Here is a 26,631-nt window from a genome sequence, read left to right on the forward strand (position 1 = left end):
TTCACTCTGTTGTTTTATGGCTTCTGCAGCTCTATAATTTGTTTAGAATCATTTTTACAGGTATTTTATGGGCTGCGGGGGAACAGCTAGAGTATATGTGTCTTTCTACTCCACCATCTTGGCTCTGCCCCACTTTGGCCATATTTTCAAAAGCTTATTTAGTTTTCATTTCATAGTTTCCTAAAGTAATAGATTTCTGTATTTAAACGTTCCTCACTACTATGTAGTTTCTCCTTACATCTCATCCAAGTCCCTTGCACTCAACTCCCACCTGTGGCTCCAAGAAGCTGTTACCAGTCACACCCTGGTAAAATCATCTTGAATGGGCTAAACCCAATTGAAGGTAACTGATGGGTTTCAGACCTGCTGGTGAGTTAGGGAATGTCTACCCCAAGCTTGTGAAGACCTCCTCCAGTGGAATGGGTGGAGGAGAGCAATGTGTTTCAACAGCAATGATGGTAGCTAAAGCAAGCATTGTGGAACACTTAGAGCTTGGTCAGATGTCAAAGATGCGAAGGTCATCCACTACATCTCTGGCCATTACCAGTTGTCTTGACTTTTGTCTTGCCGCTGGACTTTGATAACTTAGGAAGAAAAAGTGAGGCTGACAATTCTGTATAATTGTGCCTCACTTGAATCCAATTCATGTACAAGTCAAGACATCACCCCATGATCTCATTGGTCCTCCTCAAAAAACAATCCAAGTCCCTTTAGAATTTCTTGCATGTGGTCTGGTACAATAGGGGATAGAAATCTGGACACAAAAAGAGGAAGATCTGGGTTCAAGTTCCATCCCTGTTATGTAATGATTGTGTGGATCACTTAACCTTTCCATGCTCTAGGTAGTTAAGACTATAAGTTTTAGAGAAAGTTCCAATCTATATTGGTAAAGAGAGTTTTCTCCACTGAGAGTTCATTATATCAATGAAAAAACAAGCCTCGTATCTACCCCTAGCCATAACTGTAGGTTGTATTTCTATGATGATAAACATCCAGATTAAAAATTGGAAAAGTCTATTACAATTAAGTTTTTCTGTACCATACCAAATATCCAACTATTTGAAAACTTTCTAAGAATTGACTAATTCTTACATCTTCCATTTGATGTTTGGCATTATTGTACAGTCACTTTCTTCCATCAGCCATGTCATTTCTAAGCTATATAATTGTTCATCCTTTAAAATTATCTCATGGGTGTGATTTCCTCACCTGTGAAATAAGGAACTTAGAATCATTGACATCTTAGGTCTCATCCTATTCTACATCTTTGATCCTATGATTTACTATGCAATATTTTAGAGATCAGTTCAGATGATCTTTGAAACCCTGACAAGTTTCCTGCATCACTGTTCTGTTAGTATTTTCAAAAGACTATGCTGAAAAGATGACTTTGTTTCCCTTGTTTTTTTTTTTTAAATTACGGCTTAAGAGAGTTATTTGCTTATTCTTTCTGATTGTTGTTAAGTTGTTTATCAGTCATATCTGACTCTTTGTGGCCCCATTTGGGCTTTCTTGACAAAGGTACTGGTGTGGAGAGCTCATTTTTACAAGTAAGGAACTGTGGCAAACAGAGTGAAGAGATTTCCCCAAGATCATACAGCTAGTAAGTGTCTGAGGTCATATATGAACTCAGGAAGATGAGTCTTCTTGACCCCAGGACTGTCACTTTATCCACTGCAGCACTTAGCTGCCTAAGTTGTTGAATACTTCAACACAAAAGATTTGTTGTTTTGTTGGTATGGGTAGAGATCATAAACCCTATGTGAATTAGTAGATTATCTTTGAGAGACATTGTGTCAGCTTCTCTGCTTTGGGGAGCTCGTGGTCTATGGATTTAGAATGTTAAAAAAAAAGTTGTCAGACCTGCTAATTCTGTTTGCCAGATAATCTTAATTAGTTTCTTTTCTTTTTTCTTTTACAAAGGACTTTTTAATGAGAGGTGGGGTTGGGGGTATTGGAAAATGCATATAACATAAAAATTGAAGGTATCAATTAAAACTTTTAAAAGTTTCCACAAACCTATAAGAAAATAAGGTCAAAATGGGTACATGATTTAAACATAATGCATGATACCATAAGCAAATAAGGAGAACAAGGAATAATTTACATATCAGACCTATGCAGAAGGGAAGAATTTGTCACCAAACAAGAGACAGAGAACATTATGAAATGCAAAATGAATAATTTTGATTACATTGAATTAAAGAAAAGATTTTGCACAAACAAAATCAACGCAACCATGATTAGGAGGAAAACAGAAAGCTGGAAAATATAGTCAGTGTTTCTGATAAAGACTTCATTTCCAAAACATATAGAGAACAACTGAGTCAAATTTATAAGAATATAAGTCAGTCCCAAGTTGACAAATGGTCAAAGATTATGAACAGGCAGTTTTTAGATGAATAAATTAAAGCTATTTATAATCATATGAAAAATGCTTTAAGTTGCTATTGGTTAGAGAAATCCAAATTAAAAACAACTTTGAAGTACCACCTCACACCTATTAGAGTTGCTAATATGATAGAAAAGGAAAATGAGAATTGTTGAAGATGTGGGAAAATGGGAACACTAATGCATTGTTAGTGGAGTTGTGAACCGATCCAACCATTCTGGAAAGCAATTTGGAATTATGCCCAAAGAGATATAGAACTGTGAATACCCTTTTATCCAGCAATACCACTACTAGGTCTGTATCTCAAAGAGATCATAAAAATCGGAAAAGGACCCACATGTACTACATATATATATATATGTATGTATGTATGTATGTATGTATGTATGTATGTATAGCAGCTCTTTTCGTGTTGACAAAGAACTGGAAATTGAGAGGTTGCCCATCAGTTGGGGAATGGCTGAACAAGCTGTGGTACATGAATGTAATGGAATATTATTATGCTATAAGAAATGATGAGCAGGCAGATTTAAGAAAGGCCTGGAAAGATTCACATGAACTGATGCAAAGTGAAGTGAGCAGAACCAGGAGAACATTGCGCACAGCAACAGCAATACTGTGTGATGATCAACTATGATAGACTTAGCTCTTCTCAGCAATGCGATGATCCAAGGCAGTTCCAAAAGATTCACAATGGAAGTTATTATCCATATCCAGAGAAGAAACTATGGAGTCTGAATGCAGATCAAAGCATATTATTTGCTCTCTCTCTTCTTTTTTTCTTTCTCATGGTTTTCCTCTTTTGTTCTGATTTTTTTTCCACAAAATGGTTAATGTGGGCATAAGTTTAACATGATTATTCATGTATAACCTATGTCATGTAGCTTGCTGTCTTGGGAGGGAGGGAGAAAAATGTGGAACTCAAAATTTTATAAAAATGAATGTTGAAAGCTGTCTTTACATGTAATTGGAAAAAAGTGCTATTAAAGAGGAAAAAAACATTTCCATAGCTAAAATTTGCATAACTCTGAGACAAACCTGATTCAAAAACTCTCTGAACCCAGCTAGGCTGGCAATCAGACAATAGACATACAGTTTATTGCTAGGTCCATGGTGAAAGCTTTCCCAGACCTTGTGTTCCAGTGACATACCTTTATGGATTTAGCTTTCTATTCATATATCTTATTTATGGGTGACAGTAACTAAAACTGAAATCATTTCCAGAAAAGGCACAACCCTGATAATTCCAACCCTTGTTAAATCTTATGTTTCATTTGTGACAGAGAATAGCATGAAGAGGTGCTAGAATTGTTCCAAAGCTGGTTAAAGTTTTAGGATTAAATGGTAAATGTTTAATGGGTTTAATTTTTTTAAATGATTAAACAGGTAAGTGTTTAACTCCCTACTCTTCAGAAAAAAAGAAAATGTATGCATGACACACTTTTAAGCTTAATATGCATTGTCACCATTTTCTCCATCACTTTCGCAAGTCTAGACAATCAGTAAAAATAATCGGTCAAACCTAGCTCTGTAGCGTTTGATGATTTCTGCTGTACAAACTTTCACATTGAATACTTAACAATGGGCTCTCCTGAGGCAGTTTGAGCTTGCACCAGTACCCACACCTCTGATAATGTCAAAGATATTAATAAATAGGGAGCACATTAATTATTCTGGGGTAGTGCAAAAAAAATACAAAATGAAATTTTAAAACTGCACTAGGAATTAGCAAACTTGAGTTACAGCCCTGACTCAGTCATTCAGTAGTAGCGGAACTGCAGGAAAAATTTCTAAGACTCTGTTTCCCCATCTGTGAAATTAGGGTGCCAGTCTAAATCAAATAGAAGTCAAATAGTCAAGTAGAAATTAGAAGTCAAATAGAAGTCAAATAGAAATTGATCCCTAAGTCAATATAGACAAATATTGCCTTAGGAAACCATAAATCAATATTTAATTTTATCTTGTTAAAACTTCCCAATTATATTTTAATCTGGTTCTGAGCATTGGGGAGTTTTGCCAGTTTGACAATTCTGGCCAAAATAGCCTTGAAAATCTGCTCCAGCCCATTCTACATGATGAAATTTGAGGAGTGCTTGAAAGGCATCAATGTTCAATCTTAACCAATCTAAAAGGCATTTTTCAAGTACCCACTAAGTACCAGCCAGTTCAAAGACAAAACAACAGTGATGAAAATAGCCCTGTCCTCAAGGAAATTATATTCTACTGATGCTCCAACAGCTCCCAGAGTTTCCTGTTACTAATTCCCTGGCTGAGTGATATTGGAAGTGGCTTCCACCTCCATAAATCAATGATTTATTTTTTTATGAGTTTTATCTCAAATGCTACTTTCTTTCATGATTAGAGCAAAATAAGAAACGATTTTTGGAGCCCAGGCTGTACTGGGTCAGCTGAATTTACCTGTATCCCTTCCCCCCGCCCATCTCTTCTCTCCTGGTTCACATTCCAACACAGTCTCCATTTTGTTCTAACTCAACATAAATTACTGATGCACAAATGTGGTCCAAGGCCAAAAATCAGTTAAATGGAAATTACAGTTATTTGTTTTAAAAGTTCAGGTAATATTTTATATCTCAAATCCATGGAATGACAGAAAGTATGGATCAATCAGCCACCTGCTTTTTCTCTGGTCATGACTCAAATCCCCTCTCGACAAGAGTGATAAAAAAGAAATAATTATAAATTGTTCACTCAGAATAGTGCACTTAGAGGTCTGGGGATGAAAAGCCTATCTGTATGTGAAACAGGTCTTCTGTTATTTCTTAAGTAGTCAGACCAGATGAATCAACTGAGATCAAATGTTGAAGGCAAAAGTGGATTCTCTAAGCCCTCAGCATCCCACATCCATGCCCTTCTAGTGTAAGTTTATTGGGAGTCAGTGGGGTAGGAAGGTCAACATGTCGACTTAGAGACAGTGTTATTCATTGACCTATGGCTCTGGCCTCTGTGACTTAGAATTATAAACCTGACAAAGAGATTCAACTCAGGAAAAGACACTAAAACTTCTCTGCCAGGTAGTAACCATTTGGTGGAAAAGACTGAATTGGTCATATGATGAATTTAGATAAATAGGATGATAGAGAAGTTTTGGAAAACAGGATCATTTTCGCTGAGGAAGACCCCTTTGAACTTTGCAGAGTGAAGTGATCAGAACCAGGAGAATAACATACAGTAACAACAATATTGCAAAGACAAATGAAGTTGAAAGACTTAAGAACTCCAACTCAATGGCCATCTATGAATTAGGCTATTTCTCCTGAAAGAGAGTGATGGGATTCAGTAAGCAGAATAAGATGTACATTTTTGGATGTGGTTAATGTGGGAACGTGGTTTTCTTGACTTTACATATTTGTTACAAGAGATTTCTTTTTCTTTTTTCCTTCTAGTGTGGTGAGAGAGAGAGACAAAAAATACATTATAATTAATTGAAAAAAATGAAATGTAGTTCAAACAAAGAAAGTTACAAGGAGTAACAAGGGTCTTGGTTTCTAATGAGTGGTTCTCCTTGGAAGAGGCCATTGACCTCTTCCAACTTCTTGGGTTTTATCTTTTGATAGCAATCTCAGGGTCTTCAATTTTTATTTTATTGAAAAAATATTATTATTATTATTGTTATTATTATTTTTAAAGGAAGAGAACCCCTTCTGGTTTGGAAACAATACCTGGTTTGGAGGCTTAGTTTGACTGCTTATTAACTGTGCAAACTTTGGCAAGCATGTTAATTTCCTTGAGTATCAATTTTCTCATCTGCAAAATAGAAATAATAGTCATTGCCTATGTCAAAGCAATTCTATAAAGGTTGAATGAAACTATGAGCCTCAGTTTAAAATGCCCAGCCTCTTGCATTGTTGACCATAAACACAAATCATCATGTATAATTGTCTGTCCTTATGATAGTCATCCACCTCTGAAGTAAAGAAATCAACCCATAATCCTTGTTATTAGATGAAAATGGACTATAATTGAGGAATAGGGAGCACCCTGAGAAGTGCAGTGCAATGAAATTCCTTTCCATTTAATATGCAGTAGGTCAAAGAATACCAGACCTTAGACATGGTCTAGTTTCAAGTCCTCCATTTTACAAATGAAGTGACTGAGTCTCAGAGGTGAAAATGACTTCCCCAAGGTCACACAAGTAAAAAAAGACAGAGCTGGAATTTAAGCTGAGTTCCTTTGACTCCAACTTGAGCATTGTTCCTGACTTCAGAGCACTGAATTCAGAGTCAGAGATCCCTGGGTTCAAAATCCTAATCTGTCATTTAATAATTGTGCAAACTTGAGCAAATCACTTCACCTTTTATATGGGCCTCAGTTTCCTCGTATGTCCAATAGGGAGGGAGGAGTAAATTACATTTCAAGGTCCCTTCCTGCTCTAAATCTCAAATGCTATGAACTACAGAGATAATGTGACTAAAAGGAAGGAAAAGAGAAATCTCCTGCTCTGGATACATGCTGTTCAAGGACAGAGCAGAAAATGATGGCTTTATAGCAACTTCAAAAGCCAAGATTTATAACTTTCATTGTGTCAGTAGATGAATATCTACAACATTCATATTTAAAGCCTAATGAGAATGTGGTTCACCTTATTGCTTGGCCTGGGGGGGAGGGGGGAGTTACAGCCAATGCAGTTGTTCAGCTGAAGGTAATATGGGGGACTCTGCAACATACTCAAGTTTAATTAAAAATAAATGCGGAAAATTGTTTAAAAAGATTGTACACAGTGATTATCTCAAATTGCCATGGGAAACACTGAAATGCCTCATTAAAAGACACATTTAGAAGGGTGGTTTTTTTCTCCTTAAATCTATCATTTATGTTCTAGCTTAAACTTGAGTGCATGGCACACACGCGCGCACACACACACACACACACACACACACACACCTCTTCTAAAATTTAAAAAGTCAGATAAAAAAATGCCATCTCCATTCATGCAACAGAATATTCTGCACATGTTTTAATAATGTACACCACCTTTGTCCAAATGATTTTAAAAGCAAAGGGTAAGTTTGGTGAAAAATAAACCCAAGCCACAAATCAGTTAATGGATACTAAACAATTCACGGAAATGAAACACATTACAACAGAATCTGAACTGGGCCTGATCCAGAAAGTAAGCTTAGCAAATCCCAAGAATGTTAGGGCACAGGGTCCAGGCATTAGACAAAGGTCCCTCTTCCTCCTCTCCCAGCCCTCTTCCCCCTCCCACCCATACACAAACTACCTGCCTGACGGTGAAACCAATCTAGGTGTCTGTTTTTATCCTGTATGTCACTACATAATGGATTCACCTGATTCTCAACTAGATGCTCTCATGGGCCAATCACTGTTGCTTCAGTACACACTTTGAAACATATATCCCTTGAGTGCTGGCTAATCCACAGACAAGTGCCCCTTTTATCCTGGATAAGCACAAAGAATTAAAAGATGTAATTATTAAGCAGATCTCAAAAGCAGTTAAGTAACAAGATTGTTTGGGGTTGGGAGATGCCTTCACTGAAGGCAGAATTAGATGAGTATGTCACAAGCCCTACTGGGAAAATACATTCCAAACAACTGAAAGGAAATCAATATCTATTAGCTCATATACCCACTTTCCCATTTTTACAGTTTTTATGAAAATAATCTACACATAGTTTCATAGTGATGCTAGATGAATATTTGAGAAGGAAGTAGCTTCTCACAAGACAGCAAGACCACATTTTTACAGTCCTATAATTGACTGAAAGATACAGAGAATGAATAAGCTCCCACTGTCCTTTGCTATTTCTGGACTATTAAAAAGGAACTGATTTGGAAGATTGTTGTACTGCCCTGGTACTATAGGAGGTATTAACATTACACAAGATTCCTTGAAAGCTGTCATGGAGATTACCCCCAAACTTCTGATAATTAATATTAGGCAAAGCACAAAGGCAGGAAATATATGCCCATCAAAGATGTTGGTCACTGTCAAGAAAGATGTCCTGTACAGTCCAAGTGAAAGAAGGATTATTCATAAATGTTGAGTATCTCCAGATGTTTCTTCTTTCAGATGATGTTGTGGTGATTGTTCAAGCCCCTGAACATTGCAGAACCTCCTAAATGAGAACCACAATTCTTCAATACTCAGCTAAAGTGGCACCTTTGACAAAAAGTCTTTTCAGATTACCCCGATCAATGCTACAATTATTACTCCAAATTAATTTGTCCCATTTTGGGGGGGTGGGGAAGGTGAACAGCGCTTGCCACCTCTCAGCTCGAAAGCTTGACTTTGGTTCATGAAATAATTCTGAAATGGAGAATTAAAGAGAAGGGTGTCAAATATCTAGAAAGGTAAACAATGATTATAAAGAACCAGCAAGGCTCCATCAAAAACAGGTCATGCCAGACTAATTTCATTTCCTTTTTTGACAGGATTTCTGAGAGGAGAGTACTCTGGATATAGGTTACTTCTATTTTATCAAAGCTTTTGATAAAGTTTCATATACTATTGTTATGAAGAAGATGGAAATATTTGTACTGGAAAATGATACAATCAGATGGATTCATTACTGATTGGATGGCTTGATTTAAAGATAAATTGTTCAATGTCAATGTGACAGAAAGTCTCCTTTGAAGTACCCTAGGGATCAGTGTTGTCCCTGTGCTGTTTAATACTTTTAGTGAACTGGATAAAGGTCCAAAGGGCATACTTGTCAAATATAGGAATGAGAAAGTTGAGAGGAATAGCTGACAAAATAGTTAGAGGAGTCAAGAAACAAAAGGAATTTGACGGGCTAAGAGCAGCATTTCAAACTTTGTGGCCTCAGGAACCCTTTATACTGTTAAAAATTATTAAGGACATTCCAAAGAGCTTGTTTTTGTGGGCTATATCTATCAATGTTTACTGTATAAGAAATAAAAATATCTTAATATCATTATGAAGATAGTTTGGACCTTGGAAACCTCCTGATAGGGACTTGGGGGCTCCTAAGGTCCCCAACCCAGTCTTTGAGAACCACTGAACTAGAGTAATTGAAAGAATCTAATAAGTTGAAAAGGAATCCTGTCAAAAAAGGAAATGAAATTAGTCTGGTATGACCTGCTTTTGATAGAGCCTTACTGGTTCTTTATAATCACTGTCTACCTTTTGAGATATTTGAAATCTTTCTCCTTAAAGGAAATCTTGGGCACAAAAAGCCAACTTTGCAATTGTAAGATGGGGGACATATGGTTAGATAGCAATTATTCTGAAAAAAGATCTTGGGATTTTAATGTACTGCAAGTTCAACATGAGTCAGCAGTGTGGTGTGGCAAGTTAGAAAGTTATTGCATTCTTAGGATAGATTAAGAGGGATATAGATTCCAGGAATAGGGAGGTTATGATCCCATTGCACTCTGCATTCATTAGACCTCATCTAGAGTATATTGTTCTATTTTCGGCATTCAAATTTAAGGACGTTGATAAACTGTTGAGAATAAAGAGGAAAGCAACCAGTAGGGTAGACAACCTTGAGTAGAGGAAATATGAGGAGTGGTTGAAGGAGCTGGACATGAAGACACGGTTAGCCCACAGAAGAGAAGACTCACTGGGTCATAACTGCCTAAAGTATTTGAAAGAATGTCAAATGAAGGAGAGACTAGACTTGTTCTGTTTGGTCCCAGAGGGCAGAATCAGGCATTATGGGTGGGACATGCAAAGAAACCAACTTAAACTTGGTGTTGGAATACACTTGTTCATAATTAGAGCTGTCTAAAAGCTGAATGAATTATATTGAGAGTTACTGGGTTCCTCATGCTTGGAGATCTTCAAGTAAAATCTGGACGATTACTAAGTGGTGTTATAATGGAGATCTCTTTCATATATTTCTTTCATGTCCACACTAAACATTGGGTTGGCCCTAATGCTGAGGTCCCTTTCAATTTGCAAATGCTTCAAGTCTGTGAATTATTATTTTTTAGCTCTAAGTACCTTTTGAAAAAATTGCTTTGTTTTTAATTTATGGACTAAAATAAGCACTTTCATAACATAGTATGTTAAAAAAAAAAAGATGATTACTCATGCAACTGCAAATGTATTCACAACCTGCTATTGCTTTTAAATATGTAATTAATTAATATGTAAATTTCTGGATAGTCCATGTGAATATTTGTGGTGGATTCTCTAAATCTGGCATCTCATGTTTCTTTTGAGTTACTTCAATTCTGCTTTGCTCATAGAGCATAGCATCTTCTCTGATGTGGACATGCTATGCTGAGTGATCCTGTGCTAGTGTCTCCATGTCACATAATCAATTGAAAAGTTCTTAAGAGAGACCTTGAGAGTGTCCTTGTGTCTCTTTTTCTGGCCATGATATGAATACTTGCCTTGTGTAAGACCTCAATAAAATAATGTTTTTGGCAAGCATATGTTTGTCATTTGAATGTAAAACTATTCTGTGAATACTTCTATTTGTCAGTTCTTTCTCTGGATGCAGCTAGCATCTTTCTTCACATGTCCTTTACAGTTAATTTGGGTATTTACAATAGTCATAATGACTTATTTGCTCAAAGGCATTCTTAAACAATATTGCTGTTACTGTATAGAATGTTCTCTTGTTTCTGGCTTATTTTGTTCATAATTTTGTGAAAGTCTTTCCATGTTTCTCTGAGATCAGTGAACTCATCATTTCTTATATAACAGTAGTATTTCATCAGTCATATACCACAACTTGTTCAGCCATTCCCCAATTTTTTTTTAAATTTCAGGATGGCTAACATTTATTTCAAACAGAAGCATAGAATTCGTTTTGTTCTTTTACTTGATAGCATTTTTCTCCAATTACATGTAAATATAGTTTCATTCATCTTCATAAGATTTTGAGGTCCAAATTTTTCTTCCTCTCTCCCTTCTGTTTCCTTTCGCTAAGGCATCAAGCAATCTGATATAGGTTATACATGTACAATCATATTAAACATATTTTCCACATTGGTCAGGTTGTGAAAGAAGACAAAACCAAAAGGAAAACCATGAGAAAGAATAAAAGGCCAAATTACCCCCCAAAAAAGAGAAAATAATATGCTTCAATTTATATTCTGACTCCATATGTCTTTCTCTGGATGTGGTCAACAATTTCCATCACGAGTCCCTTGGAACTGTCCTGGATCATTTTATCGCTGGGAAGAGGTATGTCTATCATAGCTGTTCATCACACAATGTTGCTGCTACTGTGTATAGTGTTTTCCTGGCTCTGCTCCCTTCACTTAGCATCAGTTCATGTAAGTCTTTCTAGGTTTTTTCTGAAATCTGCCTGCTCATCGTTTCTTATAGAACAATAATATTCCATTACATTTGTATACCAAAACTTGTTCAATAATTCCCTAATTGATGGGCATCCCCTCAATTTCCAATTCTTTGTCACTTCAGAAAAAGCTGTTATAAATATTTTGGCACATATGGGTCCTTTTCCGATTTTTATGATCTCTTTGAGATATAGACCTAGTAGTGGTATTGCAGGATCAAAGCGTATACAAAGTTCCATATCCCTTTGGGTAGAGTTCCAAATTGCTTTCCAGAATGGGTGGATCAGTTCACAACTCCATCAACAATGCATTAGTGTTCCAATTTTTCCACATCTTCCCCAATATTTATCATTTTTCTTTTCTGTCACATTAGCCAATCTGAGCTGTTTTAATTTTCATTTCTCTAATCAATAGTGATTTAGAGCATTTTTATATGACTGTAGATAGCTTTGATTTCTTAATATGAAAATTGTCTGTTCATTTTCTTTGACCATTTATCATTTGGGAAGCCACTCCCCAATTGATAAGAATGTAAATGCCTTTTAATAAACCAGATTATCTGTAGTACACTCCATCACTAGAATCTGCAGGATGTCAAAATATTTGATGTGCACAGACCTAATATTCCTGACCTCAAGGAAAACAGACCAACTGCATTGGGCAAAGGAGATTCAATGAGGACCCTATGAAGTTAGTTTGCCCTTTAGCTGAACCTCCTCTGCTCCTTTCACTGTGAACTTTCCCTAACCAGTAACTAGTCTCAGGGCTGCCCCTTATGGTTTCCACCCTAAGAGTTAATGTAATCTTACAAATGAATATCTTAGGTAGCCAGTTGATTAAAACTTGCCTAAGTTTCATGTATATCCCTTGGTGTGTTGTGTTTTTTTTCTGTTAATATTATTTGCTTATACAGTCAACTCAGATAGCCTCAAAATTATCTACATTGCCAATGACCAGGGGCAAATCTGGCTTTTTAGTTCTTATTAACAGTGAACACCTGCCAGGCTTAATTAAATGCTTGGTTAATATCTTACGTTATCTCTATTTACTCTCATTCCCCATGAAGCCTGCAGGTCATCAGGGAATCTTTAGAAACTAAAACTTTACTAACTCCCCCAGTCTAGGGGAATTTTTACCAGAAAGTGAGAGGGGAACTTTTCTTTGGGTGATGCACCATGTCATAATGTTGGGACTATTGTCTGTTGCCATTATGAGATGAATTGCAGACATGGTAAGAAGAGAAAAATGATAAGAGTTTATCCCCCAACTTTTCCAACCTCATACCTATTTCCTTTACCTGTTAACTCCAAGATAGTGTAAACCCAATGGCTACGAAGCAAAGCAGGAGCACTATGGTAGTGAGCTTAAGGCCCATTGCAAAATAAAAGATTGGCATTAAAATTCTCCAAAGAAATTGTATGCATCACTCCCATCTTATAAAAATATACACCCCTTATAAAAGTAAGAAAGCACATTCCAAGGTCACATACATGTGATATTTGATTGTCCATAACTGGGAATAATTCACACCTATGTTTCATATAGGGCTATGAAAAATTGTCTATTATTTTTCTATTGAAAGAATTACATAATACTATTTTAATTGATCATTCAAGCCAATGAATAAACAAACATTTATTAAATTTCTTTAGTATATCAGGCACTGTGCTAGGTATATGGAATAGAAAAGCAAAATGATATAGTTCCTGAAGAATCCTACTAGATCTATGCTGATGATCAGGGAATTATACAGCAATTAGAATTTCCACTGGTAGCCTCTTGGAAATTATCTTTGATCCTATACAAATACCTAGTTAGGGTAAGAGTTGAGGACCAGAGATGAAATATTTTGAGACTTATTTTTAGCCAAGCATAATGGTAATTTAAGTGGGAATATCTTTCTTATTCATTAATAGGCCCATGTGACCTATGTAAATCACATGGAAGCCTAAGTCACATAAATTTGAGTCACATGAAGCCTGTGGTGGGAGGAGTTTCCTGAATAGGGGAACAGGAAAGGTAGAAAAGGAAGAGACAGAGCTAGAGCAGAGCTGAGAGGAAATTTGATCATGAGAGCAGTCAGAGCTAGGTAGGATGCAGGCAGCTGGCTAGCATGAGTGAAAGCTTGTTTGTGATTTTGTTTAAGGGAGCCTGTTTGTGATTTGTTTAAGGGAGCTGGTTTGTGGGAAGCCTAGCAGGGAGAAGGCTTGGGAATGGTGTTGTCCTTAGCGTTGTTATTGTGTATAGATTTTTGTTATTATGATACATTTGGCATTCTGGTATCTGAATAAATATTTTGGTTCATGTGAGGTGTCTGTTGTATATTTCACAATTCAGAATTCACAATTCATGACAGCTGTAGGTGCTGTGAATATTATGTTGGTGCTACACCAAGTCATAGGTATATAAAATAGTCTTCTATGTATGCCATATTGCTTCCTTTTGAAAATTATAGTTCATTGCTATCTATGTGATTCTGGGAAATCTCTCCAGGCCTTAATTTTCTTGTCTAAAATGAAGTTGGGCTCAATAACCTTATAACGCCAATGCAATACCCATAGCAGCTGCTATGGATATGCATGTGTGTTTCCATGGTAAATTCCTCAAAGAAGAAACCAAGATATTTATTCAGACACCAGAAAGTCAGTTCCACCATAGCAACAACAAAGTTTGTACACATTCCAACTAAAAGGAGCACCACCATCCCCAAGCCTTCACTCAGTCAGATCTCTCCACAGAAAAGCTCCCTTAGGCAAAATCACTCCCTTTCTCACTCATGCTAGCTGCTCTGCTCTGCCTCCTCTCTTTCTCAGCTTTATCTCACTCTCTCTCCCTGCTGCACTATTCCTACTCTAGCCATTCAGCAAGCTTCTCCCACCATCAGCTCCATGTGACCCAAGCTGTAGGTTGGGTCAGAGCTCGCTGCAGGTCACAGGGGCCTATTAAGGGGGAGGGAAGATCTTCAAATTCCCTTAACATTACATTCAGCCCCAAGATCTTTCCTGTCCATTAACAGCTCAATGGGAGTTTAGGGGTAACTAGTATTAACATAACTTTACAACAATATAACAGGGATAACACAAAATAAACACATAAAACAATATCTTAGGGTGGGAGCTTGAGCAAAGCACCCCATCATTCCCTCCTCAAATAAATGGGACTCCAAAATCCCTTGGGGTAAGGGGGAAAGGTCACTTCTTCTATAACTACTTGCTGCTGAGATTGGACATAGAGCAGTCCTTACCTCAAGAGGTCCAATTCGAGGGATTAGTTCTTTAGCCAGTATCCAGAGTTTGGTCAATGTCAGGTCCAGGGGGATGTATCACAGTCTTGGACAGAGGGTGACATCCAGCTTAAGCAGTCAGTCATCTACAAGTGGAAGGCACTAGCTCTGCAGGAGACAAATCTAGCAAACAAATTAAACACACAAACAAAGGCCAAAAAGAATAAGGAGACAATAACCAGAAGCAAGGCAAATATAGTCTTAACCAGACTTCTGGAGTCAATGAATCCACCGGAACTGCACTGATTCCTATTTTCCTCACTGCAGAGTTTTAATACATAAGAGAGGCCTCTACCCCAGTATCTATTAATGGCCCAGTTACAGTAGTTGATCCATTTTTCCAGTACATAGTTAAACTGATATGGGGTCTATACTCTCATCTGTGTACTTCTTTAATCTGAACTGGGATCTGGTCAATTTCCTATTCTTCCTGCAGGTATGACAAACTTGAATACAATGTTTCAAGAAGATCTGCAGGGACAGTTCTTACTTCCTTATTCTGCCTAATATTAAGCCCCTTTTCTCAGTATAACTTCTATACTTCATTAGTTGGAATACCATGTATTCTTCCAAAATCTATGCCTGCTCTTAATAAAGCAGTAAACATTTCTCTCCTTTTTAGGCTATTTGCTCTTCTCTCTTGAGGAAATTTATCTTTTCCACATTCCCCCAAGTCACCTAACTGTGAAATCTTATCCAACACCTCCAAAAAAGGGTATCCTATTCCCCTAATTATTAGAGTCAGAATTATGTGTTTATAAGCAGGAGGAGCAGAACAGTCTTTACTATTATATTTCTATGAGGAATCGTTAAGGGAGTGCTATGATAAACATTGACATCTCTGAACATTATTGCCATTTTTGTTACCTCTTTCTTTAACTTTCTCATATAGTCTTTTAAGTAAATACAAGGGTCTATCTCCACTAGGCCACATAGAATCAGTGGGATACTGTTTATTGCATCCCTTAGCAGCTAAAGCTAACAGATTAGTTCCATTGTTACCTCCTTGAATATGATAACCCCTGAAAGCTTGTTGTACAAAAGGAGTCTGAGAAATACCTATAAATTTGAAACAATCTATGTTATCTATTCATACTCCACTGAACCCTTGCTCACTGATTCTCACTATCAAGATACTAATGATTCTCCCATTTGGGGGGTGAATTGACTTAAAATATCAGTGACTTCCTGCTGAGAAAAATCCTTAGTTCCATAAACACTGTGTATCCCCCAGCCCCAGATTCTCCACTATCCTTTGTAGTATTGGACAGTGCTCACATTTCTACAGGCCTCCTCATATAAATTTACTTCATTTTTCCTCCCACACATCTTCCTCCCAGATATCTGGGTTCTAGTCAGGCCGCAAAGATGCAAGGGTTGCATTCACTTTTCCATTGTTCACTTCTGCTTAATTTTTTTTTTTTCTGAACCACTCTCACAACTGTCTTTTCTGTTACCACCTGATATATTTTAGCTTGCTTTTCCAAAGGAAAGCTTGGAGACTATAGCATAGAATCTTCTCTTGCAAATCAGCTAACTTCTTTTTCAGGGGAACCTTTTCCTCTAGCACTTTGTCTCTACTTTTACATATAATATGATAACTTGCTAACAATGCCTACCCTCTTCTACATACTCCTGCCATTTATTTCTCTGGTTCTTTGGTATTCCTTGCAAACATCTTTCTAAATCTCTGGTTCTCCCTTCTGTAGCCTCAGTTCCTAATTTTCACAAAGTCTTTTAGCCCATTCTCTAACCAGAGAGGAATAAGGTAGATCCTCCTATCATGGGATACCCATTTCCTACCCTAGAGCCTTCCTGTCTCCATGTAGACATTTTATATTTCTAGATCCCATTCTCACCACCATTTGTAGCACCAATGTGATACCTGTATCACCTGTATTATGGATATGCATGAGTATTTCCAGGGTAAATTTGCAAAATATAAACTCTCTTCCTCAAATATGAAACAAAGATATTCCTCCAGATGCCAGAAAGTCAATTCCACCATGGTAACAACAAAATTCTGACATATTACCAATAAAGGGAGCACAGCCATCCCTAAGCCTTCCCTTAGTCAGGCCTCCCCACAAACAATCTCCCTTAGCAAAACCATTCTGTCTCTCTCACTCATGCTAGCTGCTCTGCTCCACCTGCTCTCTCTCTCTGAACTCCACCCTACTCTCTCTCCCTGTTGCACCCTCTACTCCACCCATTCAGCAAGTTTCTCCCACCATCCCCTCCATGTGATTGAAGCTGTGGGCTAGGCCAGAGCTCAATGCAGTTCACATGGGCCTATTAAGGGGCAGGAAAGAGCTTCAAATTTCCTTAACATTATAGACCTTGAAGGTTCCTTGCCTCCCTGAATCTACAAAGTCATGCTCAATTGAAATAATGATGTATTGAGTCCTAAACAAAGAAAAAAGGATTCGGAGAGATAAAAGGAACCCTGAACTAAATCAAGAGATTAGAAGGAAGGATAATGTGACATGGAAGAAAAGGTCAGAAAGAAGCCAACTGGATGCTCAGTGGTAAGTCATATAGATGAGGCTCTCCCCATTAAGCATAGAACTGTACCATCTGAGGAAAAAGCACTTATTTGTGCTCCAAGGAAAGAAAATGTGGGTCCACAGGTGCTATCAAGTGAGAAATCATTTAGGAAAAGTCAGAGAAAAAAGGGATGAGGAAGGGTCAATGTTGAGTTCCTGCTGAGAGTTATGGAAGCAGTTATTTCTTGAATCACCTTAATAACATAGAGCTCAGCTGTACTCCCAAGACACAGATCCAAGATATGATTGAGCATCTCCCAGGACTTGTCAAACTTGATGCCTACCGTCATTTAGTCATCAAGATGAGTCAGGTAAAGATGAATGATACTGCCAAAAGGAATCCAGAAGACTTTGCCAAAGTCTATAAAGTCTTTATAAGAAGACAAGGCAAGAAACAAAAGCACAAGAAACTAAAGCCATCAAGGCCACTGGTAACATTTTTTATCACTGCTCCCAGGTAAAACAAGCATTTTGTAAGAAAGGTAGAATTATGTACGGCTGATTAAGAAGACAGTATCCAAGACTGGGATTTAGATTTCAGGACTATGGCATAAAATATGGAAATACTCTTGAATAGGCTGTGGGTCAAGTACATCTAATCAAGGATGACTATATATATGGGTGTGTGTGTGTGTGTGTGTGTGTGCATATTTGCCAATCTTACAAAACTAATCAAAAGATCTTCACATTTGAAGGCACTACTGCCTATCAGCCTGTTCATAGACTTTTGCAACCTTGGATTTAGGCTTAACTCTTACTTTTTCCTCACCCTCATAGTCAAAAAACTTTGGCCAAGCTTCATCAACTTTCCATCCTTACCATCCCTCACGGATGTTCACTCAACTTGCAACATCACTACTGTAATTTAGACCTTTATCATCCCCAGCCAATGGTAATAACCACCTGACTTACTTCCCCATTTCTAAGTTCTCTCCTCTGTAGTCCAACATATACTTGCCAAAACAATCTTCCTGAGTCATAGGTCCAATTGGGTTACTCTCCTGCTCAAAACTGATTCTATAGTACCTTCAAGATAAAATAACAACTTCTCAGGCTGTCACTGAAGACCCTCTACAGTTTGATTCTAACCTACCTTTTCAGTTTTTATTTTACATTATTTTCCTTTGTGCACTCTATAATTTAGACATCTTCCCACAAGATGCAAAGTAAGCAGATTTGTAAATTATCTTGGAAAGATTGTGAGGAATAAGGGACCACAAACTAGAGAAAAGTAGGTTTTTTAAAATTTTTTTAAAAAGAAAAGAGAGTGGTATCTACAGTATACTCTGTAGGTCAGTGAGTGAGTTTATCTTCAATTCCTGGCAAAATTCTAGAATGTATAATTAAAGAGATGCTTAATGAGCATCCCTAGAAATTAAGTGATCATCACAAGGAACATGCTATGATAATTAACCTTATTTTCTTTTATGACGGGGTTACAAGACTGGTAATAAAAATAATAGTAATAATAGGTAATATTTATATGTAGCACTTTAAGCCTCACAAAATGATTTTTTATATTTACCTCATTTTCTTCTCACAATGAATGCATTATGTTATAAAAATTGTGTCATAAAGCTAAGTAAGCTAGAGCAATTGATTTTTAGATCATAGAGTCATAGCATTAGAACTGAGAGGTACCTCAGGGACCACCTAGTAAAATCCCCTAACCTCTTTTGCAGAGGAAACTGAAATCAATAGAGGTCACACAGGTAATAAGCATCAGAGGCAGATTTTAACCCAGATTTCAACCTCTAATTCCATAGTAGGCACTGTTTCCTTTCTACCATAAGGACTAAATGTCATACTGTGGACAAGATAGAGAGATTGATATCTGGACAATAGTATAGTTAGCTGAATTTGGAAAATGGTCAAGTGACTAGGTCTAAATTGTAGTCATAAATGTCTAAAAATCAACTTGAAGGAAATTATCTCCTGTAGTAATTTAAGGATCTATTCTGGCTGCTGTTCTGTTTTACAGTTTTATCAGTGATTTAGATGAAGGCATAAGTGGTATACTTTTTGAATTTGAGGAGAAGATATAGAATTGGAAGAGATTTATGTTCAAGGAACAATGTTCATGAAATCTAAAGAGAAGAAATTTGATGTGTCTGTACAAAATGTACAAAATTTAAGCAACAAACAATGGAACTAGGGGTCCTAATTCAAGGGACACATCTGATCTCTTAAACATCACTGAGATTTGATGGCATGAAACCCATGATTTAACTATGACTCTGGATTAGTATAACTTATTTAAAAAAAAAACAGGCCAGGCAAAATGGAGGTGGGGTCAAGTAGTGATATATATGTATATGTAAATATACTATATATATATATATATATATATATATATATATATACACACACATACATATATACATACATACACATATACATATACATCTTTATTAATCATTATTAGAGATTATATATAATTAATAAGGTATACTTATTTGAGGAAATCCAGAAACCAGAGAGAGAAATCGTGATGGAAGGTATTTAGGTGATGGTAAACAGAGGGAGAAACAGAAGTGATTTTTGTCATTGGGGTATATTGCAAATCACTTGACAGAAAGAGGATATAGATCAGGAACTTGGGAAACAGATCTCAAGTCTTGCACACAGACATAGTACAGTATCAATGAGGAACTTCAATTATTCAGGCATGTTAAAAGTTGGCATTTATATATCACTTTCAGTTTTGCAAACTCTTTTACAAATACTATTTCATTCTGTCCTCACAGAGGACAGGTAGGTAATTGGGATGGTACTGGGAGGTAATTGCTATTATTATCCCCACTTTATAGATGAGAAAACTGAAGTAGACAACAGTGAAGTTACTTCTCCAGTGTTACACAGATAGTAAGTATCTGATGCAGGATTTGATCTTTGGTCTTCCTGTTTCCTGGCCCAGTACTCTAATCACTACACAAGCTCATAGCCCAGAACGTTCTCTCCGCCAAAAAGCAAAGCAAATGATCATTTCTTCATTTGTCTTAGTGATAATTTCATCCTTCAAAAAGTGGAGGAGCAAACAAGGGGTAATTATATTTCAGCAATAATAAGAAGGAATGGATTGCTGCAATAGAAATGATGGGAACCTTAGAGGAAAAGGACCATTCAATCATGGATTTCATAGTATAAAAAGAAAGAAATAGGGATGGTTTAATAGGCAACTCAGATTTGGGAAAAGCAAATTTCAAAGTGTTCAGAGGAAAGAAAGTTAGAATCTCCTAGACTAAAATGCTTTAGAGAAAGGCAGCCATATAGGGATACTCAGAAATGAAATTCTGAAAGCACAAAGGGAAACACAATTTCAGTGAGGAGGAAGTATAGAATTTGACTGAGAAATCTGACAGAGAACTCATCCAGCTTCAACTTTTAAAAGGAAGTATAGAAAAGATGCAAACAAGGCCAAGTAGCAGTGAATGAATTTAAGAATATGGCACAATCCTACAAAAATAGTGACAGGAATGCTAAAGCTCAAAGAAAAGTGATATCAGTGAGGAAAGCTTAAAAACAACAAGAAGCCTTGGTTTTTGTTCATTTTTCTGTCTGTTGCTCTATTGGGAGCAAAAAAAGATTCTCAGCAATGGCTAAGTCAGGACCTTTGTTTGGGTTGGAGAGGATGATGGTGACTGACAACAGAAAGAAGGCAAAACTGGTCAATTCTTATGATGACTCTTCTCTGTGAGGGAGAAGGAATTTTACACTGCAAATGACAGAGGGAAACTTACTTGCAGGGAGTGGATATCAAAGATAAATAAGGAGTTGCTAAGAGGAAAGAGTGGCTAAGGTAAGGGAGATGGCCCTGGAAAGAAATGAAAGGTCAAGAGATTGGAGGTCCCAGTGTGAATAAAGAGTAGCATTTTGTAAAGGAAGGGAAAGGAAAGGTTAAAGACCAAAGGGTATGGTCAGATAAGGGAATTTGTAATTCTGGACCATGGTGGTGGTGGTACATTTGTGGGCAATGCCAAAATCAGGGGTATAAGATCCTTGTGTATGGCTGAGGTGGAATGGAGGAGTAGATTTTATAAAGTGAATAGGTTGAGGAACTGGGTAGTTAGATTACTTGAGAGAGACTCAGTATTGATTTTGAAATCTCTTAGTATGACAGCAGGAGTTGAGGAGAGAAAAATTGTGAGTCATGTAAAAACCCTTTGAGGAAGAAAGGGAAATGACCTGGTGGTCTAAAAACAACAGCCATCAAGATTTTGATAGGGCGATATTTATGAATAGCATGAACCTCAAATGAGGAGAAGTTACTGAGTTGCTCTGGAGTCAGAGGATTTTGACTTAAATCTCATGTCTGATCCAACCTGAGTCACCTTGGATAAATCACTCAAACCTACTTGGGCCTCAGTTTCTATATCTGTAAAATGGGGGAGGGTGAATAAATCTTCCTGCATATTTCATGATTAACCATCAAATATATCTGGAAAATCTCATTATCCACAGGGAATCTCTCTTCTATTTGAATAGTACCCAGGGAATTCTCTAAGGACTAATAAATACCTCTGTTGAGCTTTTACCTTTAAGACAAATATAGTCAGTAATATTTCATCATCATCTTCTACAGTGTTTTACTGATGGTCTCATAATTTGAACCACTGTTGATCTTGGTTGCCATGTCTTCTGACGTAGCAAGGAAATCAAGTATCTGTGATTGATCTGTTTCCTGGGGATTTTTTTTTGCCTCCTTGTTGTGGTGACTATTTACATTAATTGGGCAGCTAGGTGATGCAGTGGATAGGACACCAGAGCAGGAGTCAGGAGGACCTGAGTTCAAATCTCACCTCAAACATCTGACACTCACTAGTTGTATGACTTTGGGCAAGTAATTTAACACCAATTGCCTCATCCTGGGTCATCTCCAGTCATCCTGATCAATATCTATTCACTGAATCAGATGGCTCTGGAGGAGAAGTAAGGCTGGTGACCTTGCACAGCCCTCCCTCACTCAAAACAAAGTCAAGTGCAAGTCATGTCATTATTTCTCTAATGGCATGGTCTTCTTCGGCAACGAAGGATGAAAACATACACACGCACATTACTTAAAATTCAAGAAATGGTGATGAGTCAAGGTGTTGACTCTTATTCACTTCTCATTTTTCAATAAATGACTTATTTTTAAACCATTAGGTTGAAGTTGTAATTGCATGGTGATACTGGAATACCTAGTATTTCCTGGGGATTTGCTCAGCCTCTTTAGTGGCTCCTAACACTTTATATGACTTTGTGGAAATACAATTATTTTAACTATGTCTTCCCTCTTGTTGGCCTATTTCAACTGACATCTGAGTAGGGATTGTCTTTAATTAAAACAGAAAACATAAATACAAGTAATATATTGCTGACATTCAATACTTTGTGCATTGTTCATGCTCAACAAGCATGGCATAGTAGGAAATTCCCTTTGGTGGTTCCCAGAAATGCCAGGTTCTCTTGTCCCTCTACAAAGAGGTCAACTACTTGGCCTCTTTCACTTGTTATAGTCTCTTTGAAACAAATTTGAGCTTTCTAGGGAACACCACGACCTAGTTACTGTCAGGTAGGACTTCAGTTAGGTGTGGTGAAGTGGGGAGTCTACTGTATGAAAAGCATGCATTGATAGCAGTTAATATAGGCAATCTTGAGGAGAATATGAAAGAGTAACTTAGGTACCACACACACTTTGTCTTCTTCTTAAAAATAAAAGAAAGAAAATAATTAGCATGCCTTAATGGATAGAGAATTGGACCTGGATGCTGAAAGACCTGGGTTAAAATCCCACCTCAGACATTGACTAATTGTGTAATCTTGGGAAAATCATTTAACTGTTCTGTGCAACAATATCCTCATCTTTGAAACAAATGGGGTTGAATTACTGTCCTCTAAAGTCCCTTATAGTTCTAAATCTATAATCCTATGAATCTCAAAACCTAGTGTGCTCTGTTAAACTGTGTGTTACACACTCATATGGGTAAGAAATTGTTAAGGCAATTTTTAGGGTTAATCGAATTTCATTAAATTTTAAAAGCATTTGGTAAGTACCTACTGTGTTCAAGATTCTGAGCTAGGTGTTGACAGTACAAAAAAGAAAAGCAGTGTAGTCCCTGCCTTAAAGAAGTGAACAGTTGAATAGGATGGACAAAGTAGGATGTATGGGAGAGTGTGACAAGTGCGAAAGAGGATGAGACAAATTTGAATATTCAAGCCAATAGGCATTTATTAGGTGACTCTTTTCCAGGTCCTGTGCCAAGTGAAAGGATACAAAGAGAAGCCAAACAACAACAAAACAAAACAAAAAACAGGTTAAAAAAAGCTTTCAATAGAAGGATATAATATGCAAACAACTATCTACATATAATATACAGAATACATAGATATAGACATATAATCTCCTGTCTAGGAGATAATCCAGGAAAGCAGACCTTGGCATTAAGGCACATTGGGAAAGACTTCCTATAGAAAGTAAGATTTAAGCTGAAACTTGAAGGAAGCCTTAAGATAGAGATGAGGAGGGAGAGAATTCTAGAAATGAAAGAAAGCCAATGAAAACGCGCAGAATGTGGAGATGAAATATCTTCTTTGAGGAACAGCAAATAGGGCAGTCACTGTGTGTTTTGATTGTGGAGCAGAAGAGGAGAGAAAGGAATAAGACAGAAGAAGTCGAGAGGAACCAGATTATGAAAGACTTTAAAAGCCAAACACAGAATTTTATGTTTGGCCCTTGGGGTAATATGGAGTCACTGGAGTTTATTGAGTGGTGGGAGTGTTTATTGAGTGAAAAGAGGTAACAAGGTCATGCCTGTACTTTACGAAGATCAAATTGAAAACTGAGTGTGGGATGAATCGGAATATGGAAGTCCATGTGTGAGGTAAGGGAGGTATTTGCTGCAGTAGAGGTGAAAATGGGAAGTTACAAGAGATGTTACAAAGATAGAATTGATAGGACTTGGAAAATGATTGGCTATAGTGAGGGAGTTAAGAAATAAAGAGGAGTGAAGATAATATGAAGTTAGGAGCCTGAGTGACTCGGAGGATGGCAGTGCCCTTGAAAGGGGAAAGGATAGTGAGTTCTGTTTTACACAGGCTGAGTTTAAGATATTTCTGAGAATGATTAGCATAGAGAAGAAATCACTTTCAGCTGGAAGATTCTGATAGGTATCTTGCTATCTTTGTGGAATGAAGGACCCTGAATTTGAACCCAACTCCCTCTATTACCAATCTCTTGCCAGAATTATACCACACTGTAGCATGCTGAATATTCATTCAACAAACATTTATAAAACACCTGCTGTGTTGTGCGCAAGGACTGCATACTCAAACGGACTGAGACTTGCCCTTTAAAATGCTGTGTAGCATTCTATTTGGTGTGGAAACACAGCTGTTGGAGGAATAATAAGAAGACTGTTGTTGGGGTTTTTTCCTCTGATGTGGGAATTTATTTATTAGATTTATATACCGTCCTTCCTGTAAAAAGCTAAATTGAACATTGCAAATCATTCTGATCCCAGCTTTCCTTTAAAATTTGATCTCCTAGAAAGGAAATGAAAGTTTCTATATTGCACTGTGACAACAGCAGGTCCCAGTGATTAGATCTGGAGGGAATACTATGTTGTCATTTCCACGCTAAATTTTTTAGTAGTCATCTCATAGCTCATGACATTGGGATGTGCTGAAATACCCTCCCAATCCTGCTGTCAATTGTTGTCGAAGGTTTTGATGATTTGTATCCTATGAAGTTCTATAATGACATATGACCAGGATTACAAAGGTAAAAATCAGTGGAATGTCATGGAAAGATAAAATTCAGTATTACATATATTAGCAGACTCTTATGTCCTCCATGCAAGGAACTCCCAGTATGGAAACTAAATCCACCAACACATGTTGCAATCCATCTAAGACTTAGTAGGTGAGTAATAGGGGGTTGCCTGAGGCACAGATTCAGTGATTTACCCTTGCCACACAACCTTTAAATGCAAGAATTGGAATTTAATCTCATGATGTATTGATTCTAAAGCCTCCAAAATCCAGAGTACCAGGCTACCTGTTTTCCAAATTAGTTGCATAAAATGGCGCATTCCCTTATACCCCTCCTGAACCTTAGAGATATTGAACCCAACAGTTTTTTAACTATCAATTTTTCTTTGATTGCCTAGTTAAATGAAGTCATTATGTATAGAAACAACATGAATATGATGTACTTTAAAGTGGCATGCCTACTTAGAGAATATTCTAGTACCCGATGCTGACATTTGAAACTCTGCTTTCATAGAATTGCAAACAAAACAAAACAAAATAGAATTTTGAAGTTATAAGGGATGTCAGTGATCTCCTCATCATCCACCCTCTCTTAGAAGAACTCTAGGGGAGGGATAAGCCACAGCTTTTCAAGTGAGTCATAGGAGTTTGGGTTGGCGGTTTTTTCCATGAGTTGAGATGAAACTTACCTTTATGAAACTGCTACCCTTTGCTCCTACTTCTGTCCCTTGGGCCAAGAATTATATCAGTCTTCTTGATTGATAATGATATTTTGGGCAAATAGTTGGCAATTGTTTTTGTTTCTTCAATCCATAAATATCTTTGCTAAGATGGATGACCTGTTACAAGAATGTTGAAAGTCAACATTGCCCACAAGCAGGAGAACTTGTTAGACTGGTTATCACATTCTACTCTGAATGGAGCTGAAATCCCCAGTGAGGTAGTAGCATGGAGGAAATCAGTGTATCCTGTGATAAGAGAACCTCCATAGTGAAGGTGGAAGTGTTGATCTCTACTATATGCTGTTCCCATGATTCCTGATACAGTAAAACAGAGGCTAAGGTGAATCAATTAATTGGGTCAATAAATATGCTGTCCATCTCTGGTGTCCACCAAGAAGCCTCGGGAGAATTTCAGTACTCTAAGCCTCACTCTTATAATAGCAATGATCCTCTACTTCATCAGGCTTCCCACTTGCATGGATTTGTGCTGACTTATCTACCACCTGTTAGGTGTTTCAAGAGCTTCATCTTCTCAAATGCTTGTTGACTTGACTTAACTTGCTCTAATTGAGAAATAGGTTTGTTATTCAGTAGTTTCAGTCGTTTCCAGCTCTCTATGATCTTATATGAGGTTTTCTTGGCAAAGAAAGTTGATTTGTTGGAGTGGTTTGCCAT

The 26,631-nt window shown here is 37.2% G+C and overlaps 1 long non-coding RNA gene across 1 annotated transcript in view; it reads right to left on the minus strand.

Annotated features, from left to right (window-relative positions):
• The window catches only part of LOC140510664 (uncharacterized), a 30,889-nt gene extending 4,856 nt beyond the window's left edge, over positions 1 to 26,033 (minus strand). Inside the window, exons 1-2 of the long non-coding RNA XR_011969327.1 lie at positions 25,924 to 26,033; positions 14,898 to 15,059 (exon numbers count right to left, since the gene is read on the minus strand). This is a non-coding gene — a long non-coding RNA (uncharacterized lncRNA). The remainder of the gene's footprint in view (positions 1 to 14,897; positions 15,060 to 25,923) is intronic.
• Positions 26,034 to 26,631: the final 598 nt, after the last annotated feature.

Source organism: Notamacropus eugenii, chromosome 6 (assembly GCF_028372415.1).
Source record: "Notamacropus eugenii isolate mMacEug1 chromosome 6, mMacEug1.pri_v2, whole genome shotgun sequence".
NCBI lineage: Eukaryota > Metazoa > Chordata > Mammalia > Diprotodontia > Macropodidae > Notamacropus > Notamacropus eugenii.